The sequence below is a fragment of the Hylobates moloch genome, unplaced genomic scaffold (assembly GCF_009828535.3).
Source record: "Hylobates moloch isolate HMO894 unplaced genomic scaffold, HMol_V3 SCAFFOLD_20, whole genome shotgun sequence".
Classification (NCBI taxonomy): domain Eukaryota; kingdom Metazoa; phylum Chordata; class Mammalia; order Primates; family Hylobatidae; genus Hylobates; species Hylobates moloch.
This window is the reverse complement of record NW_026652295.1, coordinates 20,842,561-20,859,477: the sequence shown is the minus strand read 5'-3', so window position 1 is coordinate 20,859,477 and position 16,917 is coordinate 20,842,561.

The following is a 16,917-nucleotide window of genomic DNA, read 5'->3' as shown; positions in this document are numbered from 1 at the left end:
GGCCTAACCAACATGGTGAAACCCAGTCTCTATTAAAAATACAAAAATTAGATAGGCATGGTGGTGGGCGCCTGTAATCCCAGCTATGTGGGAGGCTGAGGCAGGAGAATCGCTTCAACCTGGGAGGTGGAGGTTGCAGTGAGCTGAGATTGCACCATTGCACTCCAGCCTGGGTGACAGAGTGAGACTTTGTCTCAAAAAAAAATTAAAAAAAAAAAAAAAACTAAAAATAGAGGAGATAAAATAGAATATTAAAAATATTTGATTAATTTAGGAGTAGGCAAGGAAGACAGAATAAATGAACAAAGCATAGGCAGGACAAATAAAAAGCAAATAGCAAGATTATAGACTTACAAGCAAACCAAATCAGTAACCACATTAAGTATGAATGGACTAAACACTCCTATTAAAAGGCTAAAATTGCCAAATTGCCAAATTGGCTTTTAGAAAGCCTCAACTATATGCTGTTTACAAGTCACATTTTAAATATAAGAATACAGACTAGTTAAAAATAAACAGGTTGTGCTTTGTAAGGCCGAGGTGGGCAGTCACTTGAGCTCAGGAGTTTGAGACCAGCTTGGGCAACATGATGAAACCCTGTCTCTACAAAAAGTACAAAAATTAGCCAGGTTTGGTGGCGTGAGCCTGTAGTCCCAGCTGCTTGGGAGGCTGAGGTGGGAGGATGGCTTGAGCCTGGGAGGCAGAGGTTGCAGTGAGCTGAGATTTGTGCCACTGCACTCCAGTCTGGGTGACTGAGCAAGACCCTGTCTCAAAAAAATGAATAAATAAAAATAAAAATAAATAGGTAAACATATCCTATACAAACACCAAAAGGAAGCTGGTGTGTCTATATTATAAGTAAAGTGACTTTAAGATAAGAAATATTTCTAGAGGTAAAGAAACAGTTAAATAAAGGGTCAAGAGGAAGATAATAAAAAATTTGTGTGCACCTAATAACATAGCTTTAAACTATAGTAAACAAATGAACAAATGACAGAACTAGAAAGAGAAATAAACAACTACAAATTAAAGTGGAAGACTGTAACACTACTGAGTATCTGTCATGGTCTGAATTTTTCTCCCTAAAATTCATATGTTGAAACTTAATTTGCAATGTGATGGTATTGGGAAGTGGAGCCTTTGGGAGCTGACTGGATCATGGAAGTTCTGCCTACAGGAATGCGATTAGTGTCCTTGTGAAAGGGTTTGAGAGGGTCTGTTTGCCCTTTCTTCCCCTTCTGCCATGTGAGGATGCAACAAGAAGCACTATCTAGGCCGGGCGTGGTGGCTCACGCCTGTAATCTCAGCACTTTGGGAGGCCAAGGCGGGTGGATCACGAGGTCAGGAGATTGAGACCATCCTGGCTAACACGGTGAAACCCCGTCTCTACTAAAAGCACAAAAAATTAGCCAGGCGTGGTGGCGGGTGCCTGTAGTCCCAGCTACTTGGGAGGCTGGGACAGGAGAATAGCATGAACCCGAGAGGCGGAGCTTGCAGTGAGCCGAGATGGCGCCACTGCACTCCAGCCTGGGCGACAGAGTGAGACTCTACCTCAAAAAAAAAGAAGCACTATCTTTGATGCAGGGTGAGCCTTCCTCACACATTGAATCTGTTGGTGCCTTGATATTGGACTTCCTAGCTTCCCGAACTGTGGAAATAAACTTCTGTTGTCTATAAATCACCCAGTCTAAGGTATTTTATTTCAGCATCACAAATGGATTGTATAGTAACTAACAGATCAAAACAATAAAGCATTGGTAAGGATATAGAAGATTTGAACAACACTGTCAATGAACTTGATCTAATTAACTTGGATACAGCAATATACCAAACACTGCAGATACACAGTCCTTAAATCCTTATCAAAAGAGATTAAATTTTATGTTGTAAATCAAATTTCAGTAAATTTCAAAAGACTGGTATTTCACAGAGTGTGTCTCTAGTGACAGTGGGATTAAACTGAAAATTAACAATGAAAAGGTAATCAGAATATCCCAAAATGTTTGAAAAGTAAGCCACATACTTTACTTTTTTTTGTTGTTTATTTAATTTTAGAGATGGAGCATCACTGTGTTACTTAGGCTGGAGTGCAATGGCTATTCACTGGTGCAATCGTAGCTCACTGCAGCCTCGAACTGCTGGGCTCAGGCAGTCCTCCTGCCTCAGCCTCCCAAGTAGGTGACACTATAGGAGCATGCCACCACTCCCAGCCAGCAAGATACTTTTTGTTTTTTTTTTTTGAGACAGGGTTTCACCCTGTCACCCAGGCTGGAGTGCAGTAGCATGAACAGAGCTCACTAAAGCTGCAACCTCCCAAGCTCAAGCAATCCTCCTACCTCTCAGCCTCCCAAGTAGCTGGGACTATAGGCACACACCACCACACCCAACTAATTTTTTGTATTTTTTTTTGTAAAGATAGGGTTGCCCATGTTGCGCAGGCTGGCCTTGAACCCCTGGGCTCAAGTGATTTACCTGCTTTGACCTCCCAAAGTGCTGGGATTACAGGTGTGAGCCACCACACCCCGCCAGCAATGTTTTGTTTTGGTTTGGTTTGGTTTGGTTTGGTTTTTGTTTTCTGTTTTTTGAGACAGAATCTCACTCTGCTGCCCAGGCTGGAGTACAGTGGCGCAATCTCTGCTCGCTGCAACCTCCGCCTCCTAGGTTCAAGCGATTCTCCTGCCTCAGCCTCCCACGTAGCTGAGACTACAGGCATGTGCCACCACGCCCAGCTAATTTTTTGTATTTTTAGTAGAGATGGGGTTTCACCGTGTTAGCCAGGATGGTCTCAATCTCCTGACCTCGTGTTCCGCCCACCTCAGCCTCCCAAAGTGCTGGCATTACAGGCGTGAGCCACCGTGCCTGGCTCAGCAATGTACTTTTAAATAACCAACACTTGAAAGAAGAAATCACATTAGAAACTAGTAATTATTTTGAAAATGACAATACGACATATCAAAATGGATGCACTCACAGGACTTTTTTTTTTGAGACAAAGTTTCCCTCTTGTTGCCCAGACGGGAGTGCAATGGCGCGATCTCGGCTCACCACAACCTCTGCCTCCTGGGTTCAAGCAATTCTCCCGCCTCCGCCTCCCGAGTAGCTGGGAGTGCAGGCATGTGCCACCAGGTCCGGCTAATTTTGTATTTTTAGTAGAGACGGGGTTTCTTCATACTGGTCAGGCTGGTCTCGAACTCTCGACCTCAGGTGATCCGCCCACCCTGGCCTCCCAAAGTGCTAGGGTGACAGGCATGATCCACTGTGCCCGGCCTCTCACAGGAAAATTTACAAATGCATGTGTTAGAAAATAAAATCAAAGATGTCTTGGATTCCAACTGAAGAAACTAGAAAGAGTAAATTAAACCCAAGGAAAGTGTAAGAATGACTATAAAGTGCAGAAATCAATGAAATAGAAAGCAGATGTACTGAAAATAAAAGTTTGTTCTTGGAAGTGATTACTACCCCTAGCAAGACTGATCAAGAGAAAAAAAATAAAGCACAAATTACCAATATCATGAATGGAAAAGGTGCATACATACAGATTATACTGATATTAAAAAGATGAAAAAATATAATAAATAGCTGTATGCCAACCAATTAACAACTTGAAGAAAGTGGGAAAATTCCTTGCAAAACACAACTTACAAAAATTAATACAAAAAGGAAGAAAATCTGAATGATTCTATATCTATTAAAGTAATTAAATCTATAACGTAAAAACTCTCTCCCCAAGGAAACACAAGGCTCAGATACCTCACTTGTGAATTTTCCACAAATTTAAGGGAAAAAATGACACCAATTTTACAAGAAAAATTTTAAAAAACCAGAGAAAGAGAAGATCCTTTACAATTTATTTTATGATGCCACAGAACTTTGATACCAAAATCTGACAAGGAAATTATAAGAAGAGAAAATTACACTCCAAAATTCCCCGTGAACATAGAGGCGAAAACTTTCAACAAAATATTAATACATCAAATCCAGTAATATAGAAAGGTATGGCCGGACGCTGCGGCTCACACCTGTAATCCCAGCACTTTGGAAGACCGAGGCGGGCAGATCATTTGAGGTCAGGAGTTCGAGACCAGCCAGACCAACATGGTGAAACCTCGTCTGTACTAAAAATATAAAATTAGCTGGGTGTGGTGGTGGGCGCTTGTAATCCCAGCTACTCAGGAGGCTGAGGCAGGAGAATTGCTTGAACCTGGGAGGTGGAGGTTGCAGTGACCTGAGATTGTACCACTACACTCCAGCCTGGATGACAGAGTGAGAATCCATCTAAAAAAAAAAAAAAGCCGGGTGCAGTGGCTCACGCCTGTAATCCCAGCACTTTGGGACGCCGAGGTGGACGGATCACGAGGTCAGGAGATCGAGACCATCCTGGCTAACACGGTGAAACTCCATCTCTACTAAAAATACAAAAAATTAGCCAGGCATGGTGGCGGGCACCTGTAATCCCAGCTACACGGAAGGCTGAGGCAGGAGAATGGTGTGAACCCGGGAGGCGGAGCTTGCAGTGAGCGGAGATCGCGCCCTGCGCTCCAGCCTGGGCGACAGAGCAAGACTCCATCTCAAAAATAAATAAATAAATAAATAAAATAAACAACAACAGTATTTTTATAAAGATATATATAATACATGACTAAGTAGGGTTTACTCCAGGAATGCAAGATTAGTTTACACTTAAAAATAATTAGTATAACATACCACATTAACAGGATAAGGGAGAAAAATCTTATTATCATTTTGATAGCTTCATAGAAAGCATTTGATAAAATTCACATCCACTTAGGACAAAGCTTTTAGCAAACTAGGGGCAGAAGGGAACTTTCTCAATCTCATAATCCTAAAATTATACATATAGTGAGATTTTGAATACTTTTTGGTGGAAGTGGGAAATAATGCAACACTGTCCACTCTCACCACCTTTATTCAGTTATGGTACTAGAAGCCCTACCCAATATAATAGGGTGAAGAAAGGAATAAAATATATAAAGATTAGAAAAAAGAAATAACATTGCTTTTATTAAATGACATGCTTTTGTATGTAGAAAATCAAAAAAAATCTATAAACTATTAACATTAGTAAGTGAGTTCAACATATTAAGGATGCAAAATCAATTGAATGTCCAAGTACTAAGAACAAACCAAACAAACTGTACTAAAAAAAATTTACAATAGCACCAAAAATCACAAAATACATGTAAATATATCTAATAAAAGAAATAAAAAGCCTGTATCCTGAAAACTACAGAACTTTTCTGAGACATTAAAAATACCTAAATTAGCCAGGCACTGTGTTCATGCTTATAATCCCAGCACTTTGGAAGGCTGAGGGTGGTGGATCACCTGAGGTCAGAAGTTCAAGACCAGCCTGGCCAACCTGGTGAAACCCCATCTCTACTAAAAATACAAAAATTAGCCGAGCGTGGTTGGTGGCGGGCGCTTGTAATCCCAGCTACTCAGGAGGCTGAGGCAGGAGAATCACTTGAACCTGGGCAGTGGAGGTTGCAGCAAGCGGAGATCGCGCCATTGCACTCCAGCCTGGGTGACAGAGAGAGACTCCATCTCAAACAAACAAACAAAAAAGAAACCTAAATTAGGCCAGGCATGGTGGCTCATGCCTGTAGTCCCAGCACTTTGGGAGGCCAAGGTGGGTGGATCACCTGAGGTCAGGAGTTTGAGACCAGTCTGGCAAACATGGCAAAACCCCTTCTCTACTAAAAATACAAAAATTAGCCGGGTGTGGTGGTGGGCACCTGTAATCCCAGCTACTCAGGAAACTGAGGCAGGAGAATTGCTTGAATCCGGGAGGCGGAGGTTGCAGTGAGCCAAGATCACACCACTGCATTCCAGCATGAGTGACAGAGAGAGAGACTCCATCTCAACAACAACAAAAAAAACCTGAATTAAGAGGTATACTGTGTTTTTAGCTTGGGAAACTCAATTGTGTAAACATGTTTTTTTTTTTTTTTTTTTTTTTTTGAGACGGAGTCTTGCTCTGTCGCCCAGGCTGGAGTGCAGTGGCGCGATCTCGGCTCACTGCAACCTCCGCCTCCCGGGTTCACGCCATTCTCCTGCCTCAGCCTCTCCGAGTAGCTGGGACTACAGGCGCCCGCCACCACGCCCGGCTAATTTTTTGTATTTTTGGTAGAGACGGGGTTTCACCGTGGTCTCGATCTCCTGACCTCGTGATCTGCCCGCCTCGGCCTCCCAAAGTGCTGGGATTACAAGCGTGAGCCACCGCGCCCGGCCGTGTAAACATGTTTATGCCTCTGAGACTCATGTATAGATTCAATGCAATCCCAAACAAAATTCTAGGTTTTTTGTTTTGTTTTGTAGAAATAACCAAGCTGATGATAAAATTAAGTAGAAATGTAGAGGACCTAAAATAGTCAAAAGACTCCTGAAGAAGAAAAACAATGATGGAGAATTTATTACACTGCCAGAGTTCAAGAGCTATAGTAATTAACACAGAGTGGTATTGATACAAGATTAGACAAATTATACCAAGTGAACAGAAAAGAGAGTCAGAAATAGACTCACACTTAAGAGAGTTACTTCATTTATAACCAAGACACCACTGCCACCTTTTGTGGCAAAGGATAGTGGGTTTATTTTTTCCACTAGTAAATGGTGCAGGGGCAATTGTATGTTCACGTTCACATGGAGAAACAAAATGAACCTTGACCTCTATTTCAAGCCATATATAGAAAATAATGTATCATATGTTACAAACCTAAATGTGCAGAGAAAACATAAGAGGATATCTTTATGACCTTGAAGTAGGCAAAGATTTCTTACATAGGGCACACAAAAATACTAAGCATTGGCCAGGTGCAGTGGCTCAAACCTGTAATCCGAGCACTTTGGGAGGCCAAAGTGGGTGGATCACTAGAGGCCAGGAGTTTAAGACCAGCCTGACCAACATGGCAAAACTACATGTCTACTAAAAAATAGAAAAATTAGTCAGGTGTGGTGGTGCATGCCTGTAATTCCAGCTACTTGGGAGGCTGAGACAAAAGAATCACTTGAACCCGGGAGGCAGAGGTTGCAGTGCGCAAAGATTGTGCCACTGCACTCCAGCCTGGGCAACAGAGTGAGTACTCTGTCTCAAAAAAAAAAAGAATACTAAGCATTAAATAAACCAAATACTGGAAGAAGATATTCATAATACATATATCTGATGAAGTGTTTATACTTTCGTATTATAAAAATGAGGCAAAGACTTGAACAGGCACCTCAAAAAAGAGGCTATGCAAATTGCCATTAACTATATGAAGATGTATGTATTAGAGAAATACAAAATAAAAACACATCAAGATACCACTTGTAGACCCACAAGAATGGCTAACATTGAAAGAGTAACAAAAGCAAGTGTTGGCACAGATGTGGAATATTTGAAATTCTCACACATTTGGTGGTCATGTACATTTATACAACTGCTATGGAACGCTGTGGCTACTTACTAAGCTGATATGTCCAGCAACTTTACCCCTAGATATATACTGAAAAGAAATAAGTGTATATATCCACCGAAAGGCACATACAAGAATGTTGGCCAGGCACAGTGGCTCATGCCTGTAATCCCACCACTTTGGGAGGTTAAGGTGGAAGAATCACTTGAGCCCAGGAGTTTGACACCAGCCTCAGCAATATAGTGAGACCTCATCTCTACACATAATTACAAAATTAGCCTGGCCGGGTGCAGTGGCTCATGCCTGTGATCCCAGCACTTTGGGATGCTGAGGCGGGTGGATCACCTGAGGTCAGGAGTTCGAGACCAGCCTGGCCAACATGGTGAACCCTCGTCTCTACTAAAAATACAAAAATTAGCCGGGCATTGTGGCGAGCACCTGTAATCCCAGATTCTTGGGAGCCTGAGGCAGGAGAATCGCTTGAACTCGGTGGGGCGGAGGTTGCAGTGAGCCAAGATTGTGCTACTGCACTCCAGCCTGGGCGACAGAGTGAGACTACGTCTCAAAGGAAAAAAGAAAAAAAATTTGCCTGGCATGGTGTTGGGCACCTGTGGTCCAGGTATGCCGGAGGCTGAGGTGGGACAATCACTTCAGCCCACGCAGCTGAGGCTGCAGTGAGCCATGATTGCGCCACTGCCTTCCAGCCTTGGTGACAGAGTGAGACCCTGTTTCAACAAAAAACAAATAAAAAATGTTCATGTCCCAAACACAGAAATAATCCAAATATCCATTAAAGGAAGAATGGATAAGTATCTTGTGGTATTTTCATACAGTGGAATGCTACACAGAAATAAAATAACAGACATTATATTGGGTAAAAGAAGCTAGCACAAAAAAAAGAGCATGTGTTGTATTATTCCATTTATATGAAGTTCAAGAACAGACAAATTTAATTGTTAGTCATAGCAGTTAGAGTAGTGGTTACCTATCGATGAAGGGTTGACTAGGATGGCCATAAGACAGCCTTCTAGAATACTTGAAATAGTCTATGTTTACCTAAGTAATGCATGCAAGGGGGTTTTTATACATAATAATTTATCAAACAGTACACTAAAGATCAGTGGTGTTTATGCCTTTATGCATGCCTCAGTAAAAAGATAAAAACAAATCAGAAAACACAAAGATATTTAAAGGAAATTTACTATCCAATACTTTAAAGCAGGAGTCAGCAAATGATTTCTGTAAAGGGCCAGATAGTAAATATTTTAAGCTTGCAGGCCATATTCTCTATCACAACTCAGCTTTGCTGTCAAAATGTACAAGCAGCCATAGACAATACATAAATGAATGAGCATGGCTGTGTTCCAATAAATTTTATTTTCAAAAATAGGCGGTAGACCACATTTAGCTTGCAAGGAATAGCTTGCTGACCTCCTGCTTTTAATCATCAGCAAGGATATCACCCTTTGTTTAAAATAAGTCATAGGATTCTTTTATTTTGCAATATGAGGTAATTGTAGTAAGGTCTCTTCTAGCCCAAATACAGTGTGATTGCTTTAGGAGGACTTAAAGTAGGCCGTGGCTTTGGTGTTTTTTTTGGAGAAAGAGTCTCACTCTGTTGCCCAGACTGGAGTGCAGTGGCAGGATCTTGACTCACTGTAACCTCTGCCTCCCAGGTTCAAGTGATTCTCTTACCTCAACCTCCCGAGTAGCTGAGACTACAGGCACGTGCCACCACACTCGGATAATTTTTGTATTGTTAGTAGAGACGGGGTTTCACCATGTTGGCCAGGCTGGTCTCAAACTTCTGACCTCAAGTGATCCGCCCGCCTTGGCCTCTCAAAAAAAAAAGAGAAGTCCTGAATTGCCGAGACCATCCCCACCCCCCCGCCATCCCCCAGCAGTGGCCACATAGCATAGATAATCAGTGCACTTGAGGGCGGGAGAGGGCAATGATTTTATGGGACTTTGCATTGGAACTCAGTGCTGTCCTGTCACAGTGGAAAGGAACATGGGCAAAACTCAGCCAGTGTTAACAGAGGGAGCATCTAGGGGAGCCCTGGCCAGAAGTGAATCGTCTGTCCCAGTGGTTATAACCTGGGTTCTGGCAAGCCCTGCCTCTGTGGGCTAAAGGATTCGGATCCTAAATAAACTTGAAAGGGAGTCTAGGCCACAAGGATGCCATTCCCAGGCAAGTCCTGGTGCTGTGCCAGGCTCTGAGCCGGTGGACTTGGGGGGCATGCAACTTAGTGAGACACCAGCTGGGGTAGTCAAGGGAGTGCTTGTGTCACCAGTCTCCCAGCCCTAGGCAGCATAGCTTGCAGTGCCTGGAGAGACCCCTTTCTTCTGCTTGAGGAGAGGAGAGGAGACAGTAAAGGGCATTTTGTTCTGCAACTTGGATACCAGCTCAGCCACAGTAGAATAGGACATCAGGCAAAATCCCGAGGTCCCCATTCCAGGACCTAGCTTCCAGATGACATTTCTAGAGACACCCTGGGCCAGAAAGGAACCTGCTATCTTGTAGGAAAGCACTCAGTCCTGGCAGAATTCATCTCCTGCTGCCTAAAGAGCCTTGGGCCCTGAATAATCAGCAGTGGTAGCCAAGCAGTACTTGTCACAGGCCTTGGGTGAGACTCAGAGCTATGCTGGCTTCAGTTATGACCCAGCACATTCTCAGCTATGGTGGCTATGGAAAGAAACTCCTTCTGCTTGAGGAAAGGAGAGGGAATAGTAAAGGGGACTTGGTATTGCAGCTTGGGTACCAGCTCAACCATAGTAGAGTAAAACACCAAGCAGGCTTCTGGGGTCCTTGATTTGAGGTCTTGCCTCCTGAATGGCATTTCTGGACCTGCCCTGGGCCAGAGGGGTGCCCACTGCTCTGAAGGGGGAGACCTATGCTTGGCAGCATTCACCACAAGCTGACTGAAGAGCACTTGGGCCTTGAGTGAATATTAGCAGTGGATAATACCTCACAGTGGGCCTGGGTGTGGTGGTGGCCATACAGAGACTCCTCTGCTTGAGGAAAGGGGAGGGAAGACTGGGAAGGACTCTCTCTTGTGGCTTGGATGCCAGCTGCAGTAAAATAGAGCCCCAGGTAGATTCCCAAGTTTCCCAACTTCGGGACCTGGATCCTGGATTGTGTCTCTGGACCTGTCCAGGGCCAAGGGAACTTGCTGCCCTAAAGGGAAGGACACAGGCCTGGCTAGATTCACCACCTGCTGACTGTAGAGCCCTTGGGCCTTGGGTGAACATAAACGGTAGCTAGGCAGTGGTCACTGCGGCCTTGGGTGAGAACCAGTGCTGTGCTGGCTTCAGGTTTGACCCAGCAAAGTTCCAGTGTTGGTGGCCATAGGGATGTTTGTGCCCACCCCTCCTGCAGCTCCAGGCAGCTCAGCACACACACACACACACACACACACACACACATACACACACACACACACAGACAGAGAGACAGAGAGAGAGACAGAGACAGAGAGAGACTCCATTTGGCTGAAGGAAAGTAAAGGCAGAGAACAATAGTCTCTGCCTGGTAATTCAGGGAATTCTCCCGGATCTCACCCAGCATTACCAAGGTGATATCTTTATGAGTCTGCAAGAGCTGCAATGTCACTGAGCTTGGGGTACCCTGCAATTCAGATATGGCTGCAGTGACCAAAGACTTAGATCACAACACCCAAGTCCCTTTGAATACTTGGAAAGCCTACTCAAGAAGGACAGCTACAAACAAGCCCAGGGTGCAAAGACTACAATAAATACCTAACTCTTCAATGCCCAAACACCTATGAACATTCACAAGCAACAAGACCATCCAGGAAAACATGACCTCAGAAAAAGAGCTAAATAAGGCACCAGTGACCAATTTCAGAGAGACAAGAGATATGTGACCTTTAAGACAGTAATTCAAAATAGCTGTTTTGAGAAAGCTCAATGAAATTCAACATAATACAGAGAAGAAATTCAGAATGCTATCAGATAAATTTCACAAAGAGATTGGAATAATTAAGAAGAATCAAGCAGTAACTCTACAGCTGAAAAATGCAACTAACATACTGAAGAATGCATCAGAGTCTCTTAGCAGCAGAATTGATGAAGCAGAAGAAAGAATTAGTGAGCTTGAAGACAGGCTATTTGAAAATACACACTCAGAGGACACAAAAGAAAAAATAAAAAAGGATGAGGCATACCTACAAGATCCAAAAAGTAACCTCAGAAGGGCAAATCTAAGAGTTATTGGCCTTAAAGAAGAGGTAGAGAGAGAAATCAGAGTAGGGAAAGTTTACTCAAAGGAGTAACAGAGAACTTCCCAAGCTTAGAGAAAGATATCAATATTCAAGTATAAGAAGGTTATAGAACACCAAGGAGATTTAACCTAAATAAGACTATCTCGAGATATTTAATAATCAAACTCTCAAAGGTTAGGGATAAAGAAGCAGCAAGAGAAAAGAAAGATAACATACAAAGGAGCTCCAGTACATCTGGCGGCAGACTTTTCAGTGGAAATCTAATAGGCCAAGAGACAGTGGCATGACATATTTAAAGTGCTGAAGAAAAAAAAAAATCTTTTAACTTAGAATAGTATATCCAATGAAAATATCCTTCAAACATGAAGGAGAAATAAGGACTTTCCCAGAAAAGCAAAATCTGAGGGATTTCATCAACACTGAACCTTTCCTACAAGAAATGGTAAAGGGAGTTCTTCAGTTTGAAAGAAAAGGATGTTAATGAACTATAAGAAATCACCTGAGGCCAGGCACAGTCACTCACGCCTGTAATCCCGGCACTTTGGGAGGCCGAGGTGGGTGGATCACGAGGTCAGGAGTTCGAGACCAGCCTGGCCAACATAGTGAAACCCCGTCTCTACTAAAACTACAAAAATTAGCTGGGCATGGTGGCGGGTGCCTGTAGTCCCAGCTACTCGGGAGGTTGAGGCAGGAGAATCACTTGAACCTGGGAAGCGGAGGTTGCAGTGAGCCGAGATTGTGCCACTGTGCTCCAGCCTAGGTGACAGAGCAAGACTCCATCACAAAATAAGTACACAGAAAAACACAGAATATTATAACACTATAATTGTGGTGTGTAAACTACTCATAGGTTGAGTAGAAAGACTAAAAGATGAACCTATCAAAAATAATAACTACAACTTTTCAAGACAGAGATATTATAATAAGTTATAAATAGAAACAAGAAGTTAAGCAGGGAGATAAAGGTAAGGTATAGAGTTTTAAATTAATTTTTTCTTTGCTTGTTTATGCAATCAGTATTAAGTTGTCATTAGTTTAAAATAATGCATTATAAGATATTATTTGCAAGCATTATGGTAACCTCAAATCAAAAAATATATAACAGATACACAAAAAATAAAAAGCAAGAAATTAAAACATGCCACAGGACAAAATCACCTTCAGTAAAAGGAAGATGAAGGAAGGAAGGAAGGAAGGAAGGAAGGAAGGAAGGAAGGAAGGAATGGAGGGAGGGAGGAGAAGACAACAAAACAATCAGAAAACAAATAACAAAGTGGCAGGAGTAAGTTTATACTTATCAATAATAACAATGAATGTAAATAGACTTAACTCTCCAATCAAAAGACATAGAGTGGCTAAATGGACAAAAGCCATGACCCAACAATCTGTTGCCAGCAAGGAACAATCTTCACCTATAAAGACACATAGACTGAAAATAAAGAGATGGAAAAATATATTCTATGCCAATGGAAACCAAAAAAGAGCAGAGGTAGCTACAATTTTATCAGACACAATAGATTTCAAGACAAAAACGATATAAAAGACACAAAGAATTATATAATGATAAAGGGGTCAATTCAACAAGAGACTCTTAACAACTATAAATGTGTATACACTCAACACTGGAGCACCCAAATATACAAACCAAATATTATTAGAGCTAAAGAGAGAGAGAGACTCCAATGCAATAATAGCTGAAGACTTCAATGCCATACTTTCAGCATTGGAAAGATCGTCCAGACAAAAAATTAAACAATGGACTTAATCTGCATTACAAATCAAATGGATTTAACAGAGATTTACAAAACATTTCATCCACAGGCTATAGAATACACATTCTTCTCCTCAGCACATAGATCATTCTCAAGGATAGACCATATTTTAAACCACAAAACAAATCTTTAAAAATTGAAAAAAATGAAATTATATCAAGGTTCTTCTCTGATCACAATGGAATAAAACTAGAAATCAATAACAAGAGGAATTTTGGAAACTATATGTATGCATGGAAATTAAACAATATGCTTGCTCCTGAATGACCAATGGGTCAATGAAGAAATCAAAAGGAAATTTAAAAAATTTTTGAAACAAATGATAATGAAAATATAGCATATCAAAACCTTTGAGGTAAAGCAAAAGCAGTACTAAGAGGAAAGTTTATAGCAATAAGGGCCTACATCAAAAACTTCAAATAAACAACCTAACAATACATCTTAAAGAACTGGAAAAGCAAGAGAAAACCAAACCCAAAATTAGTAGAAAAAAAGAAATAATAACAGAGCAGAAATATATGAAACGGAAACAGAACAAACAATACAAAAGATCAATAAAACTATAAATTATTTGAAAAGATAAATAAAATTGACATTTAGCCAGACTAAGGAAAAAATAATTAAATAATTAAATCAGATAATTAAATAATTAAAACAATTAAAATAAGAGCTGAAAAGACATTACAACTAATACTGCAGAAATTCAAAGGATCATTAGAGGCTACTATAACAACTATATGCCAATAAATTGGAAAACCTAGAAGAAATGGATAAATTCCTAACCACATACAACCTACCAAGATTGAACCATGAAGAAATACAAAACCTAAACAGGCAAATAACAAGTAATGAGTTTGAGGCTGTAATAAAAAGTCTCCCAGGCACGGTGGCTCACACCTGTAATCCCAGCACTTTGGGAGGCCGAGGCAGGCAGATTACTTGAGGTCAGGAGTTCGAGACCACACTGGCTAACATGGTGAAACTCCATCTCTAACAAAAATACAAAAAATTAGCTGTAATTCCAGCTACTCAGGAAACTGAGGCAGGAGAATTACTTGAACCCTGGAGGCAGAGGTTGCAGTGAGCCGAGATCGTGCCGCTGCACACCAGCCTGAGTGACAGAGCAAAACTCTCTCAAAAAAAAAAAACGCCTCCCAGCAAAGAAAAGCCTGGGACCTGATGGCTTCACTGGTGAATTTTACAAAACATTTAAAGAAGAACTAATGCCAATTCTACCCAAAACTAGTCCAAAGAATAGAGGAAGTACTTCCAAACTCATTCTATGAAGCCAGTATTACCCTAATACCAAAACCAGACAGGCACATCAAATAAAAGAAAACTAGAGGCCAAGATCCCTGATGAACACTGATGCAAAAATCCTCAACAAAATACTAGCAAACCAAATTCAACAACATGTGAAAATGATCATTCATCATGACCAAATGAGATTTATTCCAGGGATGCAAGAATGTTTCAACATATGCAAATAAATCAATGTGATACATTGTATCAACAGAATGAAGGACAAAAAACATATGATCATTTCAATTGATGCTGAAAAAGCATTTGATAAAATTTAACATCTTTTCGTGATAAAAGAAAACCCTCAAAAAACTGGATATAGAAAGAACATACCTCAACATAATGAAAGCCATATATGATAGACCCACAGCTAGTATCATACTGAATGGGGAAAAACTGAAAGCCTTTTCTTTTTTTTTTTTTTCAAGATGGAATCTTACTCTGTCACCCAGGCTGGAGTGCAGTGGCACAATCTCAGCTCACTGCAACCTCCACCTCCCAGGTTCAAGTGATTCTCCTGCCTCAGCCTCCCAAGTAGCTGGGACTACAGGTGCCTGCCACCACACTTGGCTAATTTTTGTATTTTTTAGTAGATATGGGGTTTCACCATATTGGCCAGGCTGGTCTTGAACTCCTGACCTTGTGATCCACCTGCCTCGGCCTCCCAAAGTGCTGGGATTACAGGCGTGAGCCACCACGCCCAGCCTGAAAGCCTTTTCTGTAATATCCGGAACACAAGGATGCCCACTTTCACCACTGTTATTCAACACAGTCCTGGAAGTCCTAGCCAAAGCAATCAGAGAAGAGAAAGAAATAAAGGGCATCTTAATTGGAAAGGAAGAAGTCAAATTATTCTTGTTTGCAGATGATACAATCTTATATTTCGAAAAGCCTAAAGACGCCACCAAAAAACTATTAGAACTGATAAATTCAGTAAAGCTGCAGGATACAAAATCAAAATAAAAAATTTAATACATTTCTATATGCCAACAGCAAACAATTTGAAAATGAAATCAAGAAAGTAATCCCATTTACAATAGTTACGAATAAAATTAAATACCTAGGAATTAACTTAATGAAAGAAGTGAAAGATCTCTACAATAAAAACCATAAAACTTGATGAAAGAAATTGAAGAAGACACAAAAAAATGGAAAGATACTCCATGTTCATGAATTGGAAGAATCAATATTGTTAAAATGTCCATACTACCCAAAACAATCTACAGCTTCAATGCAATCCTCATAAAAATACCAATAACCGTCTTAACAGAAAGAGAAAAAATAACCCTTAAATTTATATGGAACCACAAAAAACTTAGAATAGCCAAGGCCATTCCAAGTAAAAAGCACAAAACTGGAGGAGTCATATTACCTAACTTCAAATTATACTACAGAGCTATAGTAACCAAAACAGCATAGTACTGGCATAAAAACAGACACATAGATCAATAGAACAGAATAAAGAACCCAGAAATAAATCCATGCATCTACAGTGAACTCATTTTTGACAAAGATACCAAGAACATACATTAGGGAAAGGACAGTCTCTTCAATAAGTGGTGCTGGGAAAACTGGGTATCCATATGCAGAAGAATGAAACTAGATTCCTCTCTTTCACTGTGAAGAAAAATCAAGTAAAAATAGATTAAAGACTTAAATCTAAGACCTCAAACTATGAACTACTAAAAGAAAACATTTGGGAAGCTTTCCAGGACATTGCTCTAAGCAAAGATTTCTTGAGTACTACCCCACAAGTATAGGCAACCAAAACAAAAATGAACAAATGGGATCACATCAAGTTAAAAAGCTTCTGTATAGCAAAGGAAACAATTGACAAAATGAAGAGACAACCTACAGAATGAGAGTAAGTATTTACAAACTACCCATCTGACAAGGGATTAATAACCAGAATATATAAGCAGCTCAAACAACTCAATAGGAAAAAAATCTAATAATCCAATTAAAAAATAGGCAAAATATTTGAATAGACATTTCTCAAAGGAGGACTACAAATGGCACACAGGTATATGAAAAGGTGCTCACCATCACTGATCATTAGAGAAATGTAAATCAAAACTGCAATGAGGTATCATCTCACCTCAGTTAAAACGGCTTTTATGGCCAGGCATGGTGGCTCACGCCTGTAATCCCAGTACTTTGGGTGACCGAGGCAGGCGGATCACG